Source organism: Falco cherrug, chromosome 19, assembly GCF_023634085.1.
Source record: "Falco cherrug isolate bFalChe1 chromosome 19, bFalChe1.pri, whole genome shotgun sequence".
Taxonomy (NCBI): Eukaryota; Metazoa; Chordata; class Aves; order Falconiformes; family Falconidae; genus Falco; species Falco cherrug.
This window is the reverse complement of record NC_073715.1, coordinates 4,184,432-4,198,168: the sequence shown is the minus strand read 5'-3', so window position 1 is coordinate 4,198,168 and position 13,737 is coordinate 4,184,432. Positions and strand designations below refer to the sequence as shown.

General features: G+C 48.4%; 1 long non-coding RNA gene across 5 annotated transcripts; it reads right to left on the bottom strand.

The window, feature by feature from the left end:
• Positions 1-278: 278 nt before the first annotated feature.
• LOC106630927 (uncharacterized) lies at positions 279-11,745 on the bottom strand. 5 transcript variants are annotated; one of them, XR_008729907.1, is made up of 4 exons: positions 11,433-11,745; positions 8,640-9,578; positions 3,151-7,021; positions 279-2,000 (listed from the first exon to the last, which is right to left on the bottom strand). It is a non-coding gene; the product is annotated as an uncharacterized LOC106630927 (long non-coding RNA). The 5 variants fall into 5 exon arrangements; XR_008729908.1 differs by having other exon boundaries at positions 11,553-11,745; XR_008729909.1 differs by lacking the exon at positions 11,433-11,745 and having other exon boundaries at positions 3,151-3,513; positions 4,214-7,021; positions 8,640-8,901.
• Between the last annotated feature and the right edge of the window lie 1,992 nt (positions 11,746-13,737).

Below are 13,737 nucleotides of genomic sequence, written 5' to 3'. Positions count from 1 at the left end.
CCGCCGCCGTTTTGCGCTGCTCTCCGGGCTGGGCAGCGCCTGAGGTCTCTGCCGGCATCGCTGGGGCGCGGCTCTGCGGTGATGGGCGGGTGAAGCACTGAAGAAGCGGAGAAAAGCCTCCTCCGACACCCGGTGCGGGGCTGGACGTGCCACGGTGCGGGGGAGGCGAAGTGGCTCAGCTGGGGCGGGGGCGCAGCACCAGCGAAGGGGGGTGCCGCTGTGCCTGGACCTGGGGGTCTGCAGCGGCAAGCAGAGGTCTGTAACCCTGAGAAGGGAGGTGGGAGGCAGGTCTCGTTTATTAGCAGTGATAAGTGACCCTTTTCCTTTCCTTCTTGGGGAACGGGTAACAGCATTTTCACTGGTCACTCCAGGATTATTGTTCCTGGGAAGGGACAAAATACAACACTCCCAGAGCTGGAACTGTAATCATACAAAGGATGTAACAAAAGAGAAGCACAATTCATAAGAAAAGCTGAGTTTGTGACTGTGGTCTGATTTGTGTCAAGTCTTGTGTGTGTCCAGGCAGACAGGAACAGGCAGGTAGGATGGAGGGAGCAGGGGCATGTGCTATGTTCCTGGCCAGATCGCCAAGCTGTGCCTGATTTTTTCCCTCCTGCTGTTACAGCACTTATGGTAGAGCTGATGCAGCCTTGTCACAGAGTCTCTTCTCAGTAAAGAAGCACACGTGGTGCTGAGGACAGAGTGAGGCTCAGCAGGGGAGAGTGAGTGCTGCGGCAGGCTCAGTGGGGCTAAACAAGTCCAACACTTGGTGACATGGGCACTGGGACTGTGGATGTGCAGTGGGGGAACACTGCAGGGAACGCAGACAGGAAGGCTGCAGTTGATGGGAAGGCTTTGGAGAAGCTGCCATGGAGGCAGAGCTGAGGGTGGGTGGGCAAGACAGCTCTTGGGAGCGCCTTCTGGGGATGGAGTCTGTAGAGCTATAATGGGGGTAAGCAAGGCAGGAGCCTGACAGGAGAGAGGCGTGTGGAGGTAGGTGGGAAGGGTAAGCCTGACAGGATGGCTCTGGCCTTCCTTTGCTCCTCTTTGCCATCCATGGCACCCATTTGGCTTCATCTGTCTTGCCTATGGGCGTTCTGACTTCCAAGCTCTTACTCACCTTATTCCTACTGCTTGAAATGCACGATACATCCATCATTGTGCCATTACAACAGTCACCTCATGAGCACCAGCTGAAATCAGCAATCCCTTCTGCATGTATCAGATGTCTTGCCATGCTCTCCATGCATGCAATTACTGTGGTGTGCTTTTGTGCCATAGTTTTCTTGCCAGCTGTCTTGGCTCTGGTTGCCTCAGGTTGCTAGGCTGTCTTTGCATGGGGGCCCATGCTTTCTGTGGCCTTCAGTGTGCCCCGAAGCCCTCTGTGTTCCTTTCAAAGCAACCCACACCTTGCACAGATCAAGTGTGCTCTGTTGTGTAGAGTGGTGCACTGTGGCATTCCAGGTTTGTAGACTCTTCTGTCCATCATTCTTCCCACCGGTCACCTTTGTTTTGCTGGCTGGTCTCTAAGACAGCACACTATAACGCTTTCCTACCTGCCTGTACTGATGTCTCTACTGTGGTCATCTAGGCTGAAGTTTTTCTGTCTCTTGATGACTGCCCTCTCAGCTCTGCTGGCCTTTCTCTGGTGGGAAGTACTTGCTGACCTGTCTTGCCTGGCTGTCTGGGCTCATGTTTTGCCACCTGCATCGTGATCTTCATGGCCTAGGTCTTTTGGGTTAGCCATCTTGCTAACGATTTTCTTATGAGCAGCACTCTCTGCCCCTCCTTCCTTCTTTTATCTGCTGCAGGACACCTGTGCTACACTGTTGTGTTTTTTCTGGCTGCTGTTCTTTTCTGTGCTTATTGTGGTTCTTCTCATGGCCTATCCTTCAATCTAGCACAGAGTTTCTTCAGGAGTGTTCTTATACTGCTCTGTGATTTTTGTTGCTGCTTTGTCTTCTTCCTGGCCTGGGGTTGTCTTGCCTATAGATTTCCAGCTGTGGAAGCAAATAATGCTCATCAACAGTGTATGGAGGAAAGAGGAAATAATGGGAGGGTACAAAGCGGATGTAAGGAGCAGGGGCAGAGGCATAAGAAGTTGCAGGGTAGGGTCGCTGTCAGGGAAGGCATCAACATGTTATTTTCGTTCAGACAGCATGTTGCATGGTACTGGTGGCTGTCATTCATGGACAAGGAGATAAATGCCTGGCCCTGTCTTCACAGGCACCACAACTGATAGTGGCAGAGCAGCTTGGCTGGCAGCCTGGGCTAGTTTCTTCTGGCTGGTGGTGGACAAGTGCCAGGGCAAGAGAGCTCCTCTAAGTTGCCTGGGGCACTTGTGATCCTCATGTCTGCTGCTAATAATACCACCACAGAGTACCAGGGAAAGAAGAGGTGGCACTGCACAGCACCATTACCAGGCAGGGCAAGGTCTGTCTGGAGGACCTATTTGATTTTCCCTGGCTTTTCTGCTCACCTTCTAGTCTGAGGTTTCTCCCCAAAGTGTATGGTTGCCTGCTGCAGCTGCAGAGGCAGGTGTAAGCAGACCTACAGGCCCAAACTCAGAGCCTGGGCTACAGCTTCATCAACTGTACTGGGGTGGGTGACGTCAAAAAGGCCATCAGCATCCTCAGCTGCAGACCAAGATCACCAAAGTGCCAGACACCAGTGGGTCCCCTGCAGGGGACAGATGCCAGTGTCTCTTGGGGGGTGATCATAGAAGTGGACCCCAGGGGGGTCCTTCAGTGTGTGTGTGTGTGGATGCTGGGGTCCCTGGTGGGGCGTGTGTACCTGTGTGTGCACGTGTGGGAGGTGGTGATGCCTGGGTCCTCAGTGCTGATAGTCCCCCCTCAGTGTCCTATGCCCAGCCTAGCTTGGTCTCCATCCATGATGCCAACCTCTACATGAGTGGCTTCCCCAAGACATGGGGCAGGAAATCGAGCAGCTGTTCTCCCAGTACTGCTATATCACCGCCTCCTGCATCCTCATCAACCAGGACACAGATGCGTCCAGATGGCTGGGTCTCCCCCCAGGGATGAGGGGCTGCCCAGATGCCTGGGTCCTCAGTAGGGTCTATAGAGGGGGGAACTGTTCCTGGATCCCATGGGTGGGCAGTGGGGTGTCTAGGAGAGGGAGTTCCTCAGATACCTGGGTCCTGCAGGAGGGTCTGTGGAGGGGATTTCCTGGATGCCTGGCTCCTGCGTGTGTGCAGCAGTCTCAGGGTTCTGCTGCCTGGATTCCCTGCACAGAGGTGTCTCAAGGAGGGTAGGCTTCATCTGCATTGACAAGCACATGGAGGCAGAGGAGGCTGTCCAGGAGCTGTGCAGTCAGAAACTGCTGAGTGCCACTGAACCCATCCCTGTCAAGTTTGCCAACAGCCACGGCCAGATTTGGCTCATTTTGTCCCCAGCCTGGTGCCAAGTGGGGACTGTGCCCATCTCTCCTCAGGCCCAGAAGTCCAGGGGAGTGTCTGCTTGCTCTTCTCTTTTTTCCTGTTTTTGGAAGGGGAAGCTTTTTTGGGAGAAAGAACAAACAATAATGAATAATAATAATAATAATAATAATGGTAGCACTAATGGTAGCAATGTGAGAGGCCAACACAGTATGTGGTGACTCCCCCAGAGTGACAAGAGACAAACCCATCTAGTTTTACAAGAGAAGGGGGGAAAAAAAAGAAAGAAAAAAATCCTCTGAAGTCTCCCATAACCACCCCTTGGACCGAAGCTGTGGGAGGTGGGAATCTGTCATGTGCCCCTCTAGTTGTCTGGAAGCAGGGCCAGAGGTTGTGACCTCAAGTGAGGTCAAAGCCTGTTTTGGCTGGGGGGTTGATGCAGTGAAGTGGCCTGAATCAGAGGCTGCCAGGAAGTCCTGCTGCCTCTGAGCCCCCAGCACCCCCAAACCAGGGGGGTCTTGTCCACACTGCCCTGTCCTCATTCTTCTCCAAATACCCTAAAATGGGTATTTTTTTTCCCCAACCTCCTCAGCTTGCTGGTATGATTTTACTTGGCTGGGTGCCCCATAGCAGCCCCACTGACATCATCATTGTCGTTATTACTCTTATTACTATTATTATTTGTCTTCTCAGTCAGAGTATTTTCTTGCTTTTCAGTGATTTTTGGTTCCTATTTATTTCAATTCTTTGTTCATTTTCTCCAGCCCTGGGACCTTCCCCTATCTGCACTCACATCCCACTTTTTGCATTGTGTCATACCTGTTTGCAGCTTTTTGTAGTTTTAACATACTGATAACGTAAATATTCCTCTTCCTCACATGTGCATGTGTCCCAAGATGGGTGAGGGACCCAGGCATCCAGGGCCACCTTGACCCCTCAGGACTTTGGAAGGACCCCCTTCTCCCTGACTTCTGCTCTGCCTGACCTGGTGGTTGGGTCCTCCCAGATGAGCACTAGGTCAGGATGCCTGGACTCCTGGGTTGGGGCAGAGAGGAGGAGCTGGGGGCAGGACACGAAGGACCATGCAGGTGAGAACCAACTGCCCTGGATGCTTGAGGTGGGCAGTGACTGGAGAGGAGTGGCAGGCGCAGGGCAAGATGCTGAGGAGGGATGCGTCTTTCTCCCTGTCCTCTGTAGAGGCAAAAAACATTAAAGCTGTCCTGGAGCAATACTTGCCATTTTCCACATTTGCCATTTAGGTTATGAAACCACACAACTTGCCGAGAACAGTTGTGCTCACGTGGTGTTGCAGGTTAGGACTGCTTGGGCAGGGATTCCCAAAGTTGCATGCCATGCCCACAGGACAGCTGTCTGCAGAACAAAATTCAAGGACACTGTACTTCTCAGAGGTAAGACTTGCAATTTGTTCCCCTCAAGACCCATCCATTTGCTTCTGGGCTTCTCACAATCTTTTTATTTGCTGTCTTGTTCCCTCAGAAGCCCATTTCCTTCTAACTGCCATGATTATTCTGCTTGCCTTTTCGTTACTGCAGGCTCTTTGGTAGTATCAAGATACTCATTTGTCCTTTTGCACCATTAAATCCTCTCAAAACTTCTCCACTTGCTTTTGGCACATCCCAGTGGTCTTGTTTTTGACCCCCTCAAGACCCCTTTGTTTGCCCTCAATCTCTTCAGAACTCTGACTTTCATCTACTCTTCTTCAGGACAGCTGGGCTTGTCTTTTGGAGCACCTGAGAGCCCCATGTTTACATTCATTGCACCCTCAGATCCATGCCGCCCAGCATTCTTGTTGCTTGGGGACCTGCCTATTTGTGAATCTTGCACCCCAGAGACCTCTGTTTGCCTTCTCATGATCCAGAGCCCTGCATATGCCCTCTAGTCCCTGCAGAACCTCTGTTGGTCAGCGTGCCCCACAGCCATCCTTTTGTCTCTGCACTGCAGGCACTGCTATAAGCTGCCTGAACCCCTTCATACCCTTCACGTGCCCTCCATACCCTCAATTTTCCTTCCAGGCACCAGAATCAACCTGTGTGACAAGTAGCCTTGTCAAAACCACTGGCCTTCAAAGGGGCTTCTCTGACCTGCATAGTCCTCTTAGGAGAAGGACTTCAGCATTGCTCTGCACGGGTTCATTTGTCTCTCTTAACGCTCCTCCTGAGGTGTTCTGCCATTTATTTTTGTTTGAGCTTAAGTGTTACTTAAAGTGCTTGGTATGGTTTCTGTTGCTGCTACCTTCCCCCCAGCCTCCATCCTGGCATTTTTAGGGACTTATTTCTGTTAAGGGAGTCAGATGGAAAAAACTAGGAGTCTGGGTGACATAGAACTATTGCTGCTGATCTACGGTATTCACTTTGCAACTAGAGATATTTTAGAGAAAGGTTCTTACCGGATTTAATTCTGCTTTGTCATTCAGTCCTATCCAGAATGTAGTACTGCACAAGTTCAGCAACCTATGTGAATGTGTCTAGCATCACGTGTGGCAGCAAGCACTTGTCAGGTTGGGCAGACAGCTGAATGGATGCGGTGTCAGCTGTGGTTTTTGAGTGTGCCTAGCCTTGTATGTGTGGTTTTGTTTTTCCTTGCAGGTAAGAGTTGAAATAGCATTTTCCTTATTTAACGCCCCCCACCCCTCAACAATAAAACCCAGCCAGTGTTTGTTTGGTTTTTTAAATTTTTTCTTTCAGCTGTTGTTTTTTCCCTGCCCTGCCATATATAGTGTAGTGAATGATCATGGGGAGATGATTGTGGGTCTGACTGTTGAAGGGTGTGTGGAACTGAAGCAGATGGTCAGAGCAGAGGAGGATTGGGCCATGAAGCAGGTGAGTGTAACTGGTTTGTGTGAGTGTGGAATTCTAAATTCTTTTGAGAGGCTTTATAGTTTTTGGTGTCACTTGATGGGTGGAGTGTTATTCCTGTGTGCAGGTTTGGAAGGTGAGGGCCCACCACAATGTGCAGAGCTCCCTCGTTTTCCACGAGGAATCCAAATCATGGATATGATGTTGCTGTGAAGAGATAGTTGTGGAGATGCTCAGGACAGCTGTGTGTCTCAGAATAAAATCCTTTGTGCTGTGTGCGTGCATGTGCGTTCCTCCTTTGAAATAAAGGTGAGCTGACACGGTGTTTCAGTGTTATGTATCATACCTGGTGTGATATGTCTGTCCTTGCCACAGATAGTGTTCATTTCCGCCGTGTCGCCACAGCATCAGCAGCATTGTGGGTTTTGTTGGACACGCTGTTGGCAAAGCCAGTGGTTGACAGGGCTGTAGGTGTTCGGGCAGCACTGTGTCAGCTGAAGGCTCCTGAGGCATAGCAGCAATGGCCGGGTGCAGCAGGTGGTGGTGGCACAGCCACACAGCCAGCGGGTTGCTGTTGTGCAGCTGTTGCATGTGTATTCATCCCCCTAGGAATTTGCAGTTCCCAGAAAAAAGGGGTGGCAGAGCTGGAGGCAAGCAGGTGATGGTTAAAGGCTGCGGTGCTTGCTCAGAGGGGTTGTTCTCTGTGGAGCTTCAAACTTTGGAGCTGAAGTGCCAAACTGTCAAGTTGCCCGAGCTGGACTATAGCATTTGTCCACTCTCTGGATGTGTCGAGGCGTTCCAGTTGTCCTTCCTGGAAATGTCAATGTCCTTGGTTTCTATTATTTTGACTACTTATTTACTTTAAAACATTTAGAATAAAAAATTAAATAACAGTAAACAGAATAGTCTTTGGGAGTAAATAACGCCTATGATCTACTCTAGCTATTAAAACTTTGCAGACAGCAATTATTCCTAATTTGTATAATAAAATTACAAAAATACAGAATATAAATGATAGAGCATGATCAGAAGTAATACCTTTAGAGAAAAAACTCTGGTTAACATTTAGAAAAAAAATGTGTGCCAGTTAATCCACTTAGTAAAGCAACAATTATAATGTTAAGAGTGTAAATAAATAAAAGTAGTATTATTTAGGAGTCAGTAATGGCTAAATTTAATTGCAGCTATTAATGAACCAGGCAGTAATTAGTCCCAATCTGTATTAATTAAAACAATTAATAATTTAGAAATCCTTTTAAAGTGACAAAGATAGAAAACTAATTGCAAGTCATTAATAGCTGAATTTAAACATCGTAGTGATTAAAGAAATTGCAGACATTAATGACTCCAATTGGAACCAAAATAATAAAGTTTTAGATTTTAAAAAAATCGAATTGGAAACTAATTGGGAGTCTTGAATGCTCAAATTATAACACAGCCATACGTAAGTTTGGAGGTAATGACAACTCCTACTTAGAACCAAACACAGTAATCAAAGCTTTAGATTTTTAAATAAGGAGAAATATAAATGAATCATTAATAATGCTTAAATGTAGATATAAAAAAAAATCCCAAGTGGTAATGATTCCCCACCAGAACTAACATAAAATTAAAAGATTTAATGTAAAAGTAAAATTAGAAAACTAACAGTAAGTCATGACTGCGTAAATTTAAACAGACTTTTTTTGGGGGGACACTAGTCATTTGTACTAATTACTTCCAAGTAGAGCTAAAATAAAAATAATGCAAATTGAATATGATTAATGAAAAGTTTAAATTTAATTTTAAAAACATTTAGAGCACTAACTGGGCATCGTTAATGCCTATTATTTAATTAATAACAGCAATGTTAAATTTATGCATTAACGATACCCAAGCAGTATTATCATAATAAAATTTTCCAGGTATGAAGTAGAAATAGAATACTAACTGGGAGTTTATTGTAATAATCTCTTATTGTAATTATGGTAATTAAAAATGCACTTCTAATTAGGTTTCCAATTCATAACCTGAAATAATGATTTAGAGTGGTAATTAACATTTCCTTTGGTGTCAGTTTGGTTTTAGCGCTCCTTTTCCGTTTTTCCTGCTGCAGGAGTAAATGGAGCAGTCTTTGCATTCACTGGGTTTTCTAATAGTAAACTAATCAATTAAGCCATTTGAATAATATCTAATTCAAGAATAAGATAAAATACACGGAATGAATTAATTGCACCCAAGGAGCATTCCATTTAAGTGCTGCACCAGCGATAAGACTTGGGACCCCTTTTGTATTTTTTTTTCTAACTAGTCATGCATTTGTGCACCCGTACCTGCCGTTCTAATTTGGGGTAACTACTGATCAGAATAATCATGAGAACAGACTGTCGTAACCTATAATAAGCAATAAATTAAATAGCAATTATTAAAGATGCAAATAACGCAACTACCCAAACGACGGCGTCGTCGTGTAGTGTCGCGTACCGTCCCGTCCCCGGTCACGCCTCACATTAACACCCCCTCGCACCCACCGAGCAGCAGCGGCAGGCAGTGACATGCCGCACGGAGGAGGAGGCCCGGGAGGCCGAGGAGGCCCGGGAGGCCCGCGTCCGCCGCACCAACAGGTACCGCCGCGCTCCCCGTCCAGGAGCTCCCGTTTCTGGACGCCCCCGGGAGTGCCAGGTACTCCTCCGGAAGTCACTCTCTATGGGCCGGCAGTCCTCCAGGATACCGGAAGGGCCCATCACTCCTCCGGAAGTCGCGCTCTATGGGCCGGCAGTCCTCCAGGATACCGGAAGGGCCCATCACTCCTCCGGAAGTCGCGCTCTATGGGCCGGCAGGCCGCCCGGGGCCCTGGCGTTGCCTAAGTCGTACCCGAGCTACCCACGCTCCTCCAAAACTCGAGGGTGTCTCCCGCGGGGCTTCCCTCGCATCACTCCCCCCCCCCTCCCCGCGGCGTCCGTGGGCCGCTCACTCGCTCCACACTGCTGCTTTCTCCAGCTGTTGGGCTCCCTGTGAAAGGGTTAAGGCCTGAAGAACAAGGAAGATGTTTTAAATACTTTAGATAACTTAGCTGAGCAAAAGGGGCTCCAGATGGCTGTGAGAGTGTTACCAAAAATTGGGAATCAAACCTCTTAACACCACTGTAGCATTAAGAAGCAGGCGCTCCTTTATTGTAGCACTGGGTGCTCAGTGGCATCTCCACAAACCAAGCACAGCTGTGTAGATTTTACCATTACATTTATACACAAAATTGCAAGGTCATACGCTCCCAATTACAATGATTGGTTAGTAATTTGCATAGAATTGTAATATTCGCTGTGTCATCCTTTTCTGTTACTACGCTTGTGCAGGGGAAGGGTCTTCACCTGGGCAAGGGTCTTCTTGACCTGTGGGTGTGATTTTTTTAGTATTATAATGAAGGCAGCTCACTTCAAGGCACCTTAAAATTTAGTTTTGTTGCCAAGTTGGAAGGCTGGATATCGGCCTTGCCAATCTGTTCGATAACACATCCTATGCACAATAGAACCTGGGTGTTCTGGTTATGGTCTAGAGAGTAAAGACTAAGGGTATTATGGTCTATATCACAGGGACTTCAAGCAACAGTCTTGGATAACTAGCAGCACAGCGATTCATATGTCCTTAGTTAATAAGTGCTAACATATTTCTATCATGAAGGTTAACTCCTTGGAATCAAAATGTACTTATAACTAACTGTTACGTAAACATAAAATATAAAAAGATTCAGTAAGATCTTAAGATAATCTGCAACAAGAGGAGGAGGTGCCTGGATAACAGGTGTGCAGGTCCATAAAGATAAGAAAGTTACGAGAGAATGGCAACAGCCTGGGAGGACATGGTCTGCAGAACTGAGATTGCGCAGAAGTCAGTCAGTCAGGGGATGCGGTGAATACGACTACAAACCTTCATCTGAAGACCCCGATGACCACCCAAAGACCACCAGGGAAGATGACTGCATGCAGATCAGGCATTTAAATCTCATGTTTATGTAACTGAGTTATTGGAAATCTTATGGATATGTATAACTTTACGGTATATAGTCTCTGAAAGCTTGCCAGATTGTTGGAGCACTTATGGTGGAGCTATCCCCAGCGCTGCAATAAAGGATGCCTTGCTTAATAACAGCCTGCTGTTACTGAGCTTTATTATGTGGGACTGCTAACCCCGCTGCACCTAGCTTCTCGCTTTGGTGAGGGAAGTTAGAAAGCAAGGGAGTTTGGATTCTGCCGATCTTTGTATCACCTATCACAATCCTTCTCTGCGGTCCCGTTCCCTACCTCATGCCCTCTTGCTACACCTCCCTGCCCAGCCGACTGCCATTTCCCTTCTCTCTTCCAGTGCCCTGCACTCTGCTTCTCAGTTTTGGCAGCCTCCACCTCTGCCCAGCAGCCCATCACTCCAGGAGCTGACTGGCCAACTGTCTGTTCCCCACCGGACTGGTGAGTGTGGCTCCAGGAGCAACTGCCAAGATATCCTGGGGCAAGGGGAGTGTTCGAGCCCCCGAGCCCCCAAGCACGCTTGCTCCCAGGACTCGGAGCATAACTGAATAACCACTTGCTGTTTCCTTTGCCCTTCTGACTGTGTTTGCACTCATATACACCAGGCAAGGGGCTGTGAAGGAGCCCAAAGGAGGAGATGAAGTGCTGTGGGGGTTGGGCAATAGCCTCCTGTTGTTGCTGGTCTGCAGCTGTGGGCCAGGGCTGGGGGAGCCCCAGGTGCAGGCAGTGAGGCAACAGACACCCCCTGTAAGGGGTGGCTGCTGTTGGAGGGTCTGGTGCTGTCCTGCCCTGGATGGCCATGGAGGGGCCCGTGTGAGGAGTGGAGCAGTCACTGAGCACTGCTGGGCTGCGGCTGCACTGAGGAAGGTGAGCGGGGAACCAAATGATCAACTGGCAGGTCCTGGGGAACGCCCCGAGGAGGGTGGCAGTGATGGTGGGGTCTGAGAGGCACAGAGCGGTGGGGGTGCCACGCCATGCTGTGTCGGAGCCAGCAGTGAGGGCTGCCAGGAGCTTGGCAGTGGGGACAAAGGGGAGCTGTGCTGTGTTGGAACCGGTGGTGAGGGCTGCCAGGAGACAGGCGATGGGGAAGCAGGAGGGGAGCTGCCCAGAGCCGCAGTGGTGGATGCCGTTGACTGCACCTGCCTTGGGCTCGTGTGGATTGTCTTTGCCTGGCCTTGCTCTCCTTGTAGTGTGGGCGCAAGAAGGGGCAGGTGGAGCACTTACTGGCTGTGGACAGGAGCTGCTTTGGCTGAAGCTGGACAGGCCAGAGAAAGCTGGAGAAGGATCACATCTTCAAGAAAGGCAGGAAGGAGGATCCAGGAACTACAGGCCTGTCAGCCTCACCTCAGCCCAGGGAAGGTTATAGAACAGATCATCCTGAGTGCCATCATGCGGCATGTGCAGAACAACTGGGGGATTAGACCCAGACAGTGTGGGAAAGGCAGGTCCTGCTTGATGAATCTGATCTTCTATGACAAGATGACCTGTCTAGTGGATGAAGGAAAGGCTGTGGGTGTTGCCTGCCTGGACCTTAGTAAAGCCTTTGACACAGTCTCCCACAGTATTCTCCTGGAGAAACTGGGTGCTCATGGCTTGGATGAGTGTGCTCTGCACTGGGTTAAAAGCTGGCTGGGCAGCTGAGCCCAAAGGGTGGTATTAGAAGAAAGAAACTTGTAACTAATCCTGTGTATGATGAATGAATATGCAATGTACTATGAAGTATAAAAAGTGGACAGATGAAGGGAGAAATTAGGGAAGACTCCATCAGAACTTCTGGGATCCGTTGATGGGCTGAACCTGTCTTCTTCCCCATAGGGACACCTATCGGGTAAGAACTTTGTTTTATGCATGCTAAATAACTAACTCACGCTAGCTGTTATTAGCAATTATAATTTAGTTGTATGTATTTTAGTTGTATATAATTCAAAGCTTGTTTTTGCAGACAGGTCCTATCACTGGTAATCATGAACCTTAATTTGTCACGATTTCCTATTAATAAAGAGTGTTATTCCGTGAACTGTTGATGTGAGTCCTCTGTGGGCGCTGGCAGTTGCCAGCAGTGGGTAACACAAACAAAGCAGGAAGACCTGCTGAGGGGTCCCCTTAATGCTGCTACAGTCGAATTACCCTTCGATCCAGTGGGACTTTTCAGTGAAGGGTCCCTGTATTGGGATGCTGACAGACTGGTCAGGAACAAGGGTCTCTGCTTTCCTGGGGCGCTAACAGACAAACACCTGAGAGGATTGCATACCGCTCCCCCACCCCCCCCTTCATGTGACAACATGGCACACACCTTGGGAGAAGCAGGGAACGAGGTCTGAAAGAAGCCCACACTTTCCTTGGTAGAGTAGTGGAGCATCAAAGGATGGAACACATGAGGGCACTTCAGCAAAGGAGTTATGAGTCTAGTTAACAGAAGACAGTTCCTCCACCCTGGGATGCCTGACCAAAAATGTGTATGTGGGTGAGAGTGGAGGGAGAGGCTGCGTTAGGACGGATGCCTAGGAAGAGGTATTTCAGCACTGGTGGGCAGACACGGAAGATCAGGTGCTCACGCAGGTACAACATGCAGTACTGACAACTGGGAACACTACTCAAGCCAGTACCGTAGGAGCTAGAAGACAACACTTGATGAAAAAGATCTGAAGTGTTTCCAACTCACCATCTTGACACTCCAAACAAGCCACAGCTCAGGAAATCAGAATTAAGACGCAAGGCTGAATGTACCTGCTAGCCCCTCTGGCAAATTCAGTTGTCTGAGAGGTCCCAGACATCTTGTTGTTGAGACAGGTGTTGGAAAATCCAGATCTGATGGTACTGACTTCACATCCCTAAACACGCCCTGTTCCCAGAACTCTCCTCTCACATCAGGACTGGCAGTGTTATCTCACGCACCAGCTTCAAGCAAGCAAGAGGCATTTGCTCATACTCTACAGTGACCAAAGGTTCTGAAGACACACAGACTGAAAAGTCAGGACAGCATTACTGTTAGATTGCAACACTACCAGAATCGTTCCCAGTTTGTACTGAAGTACAACAGTAAGTCATAACACATAAAATGCAGAGAAGAGGTTTATGTAGCCAAGGACCACTTACTCCAACTTGTAACTGATCAATCACCTGAAATCTATGAATCGGGTATGCATTAACATGCACAAAGCAAACGTAGTAAAACGCAAGTTTAGGCTTAAGGGTCAAGTCAGTGGAGCCTTCCCTGGAGAGAGGCTCTTTCCTCTAACCAGCTCATCGCATTGTCAGCCTCCTAGGATTTAAAGATGCAACCAAAGTAAAGTTCTGCCAGAGCAGCTGCTTGATTTCTAGTAGGAAAAGCCTGTTCGCTCAGCTGCTTTGCTCCTGAAATGCATCAATGAGTCCTTGTCCCAATTTCAGAGGGACTTGCCTCGCAAAAGTACCGAGTATAATATATATATATACACACACACACAGAGGAGCTTGTCTGATCTGCCAGTGTAATAGATTTGTGTCCTATAAACTCTTCAAGAGTTTGTGGTGTTTAAAACGCTGTGAA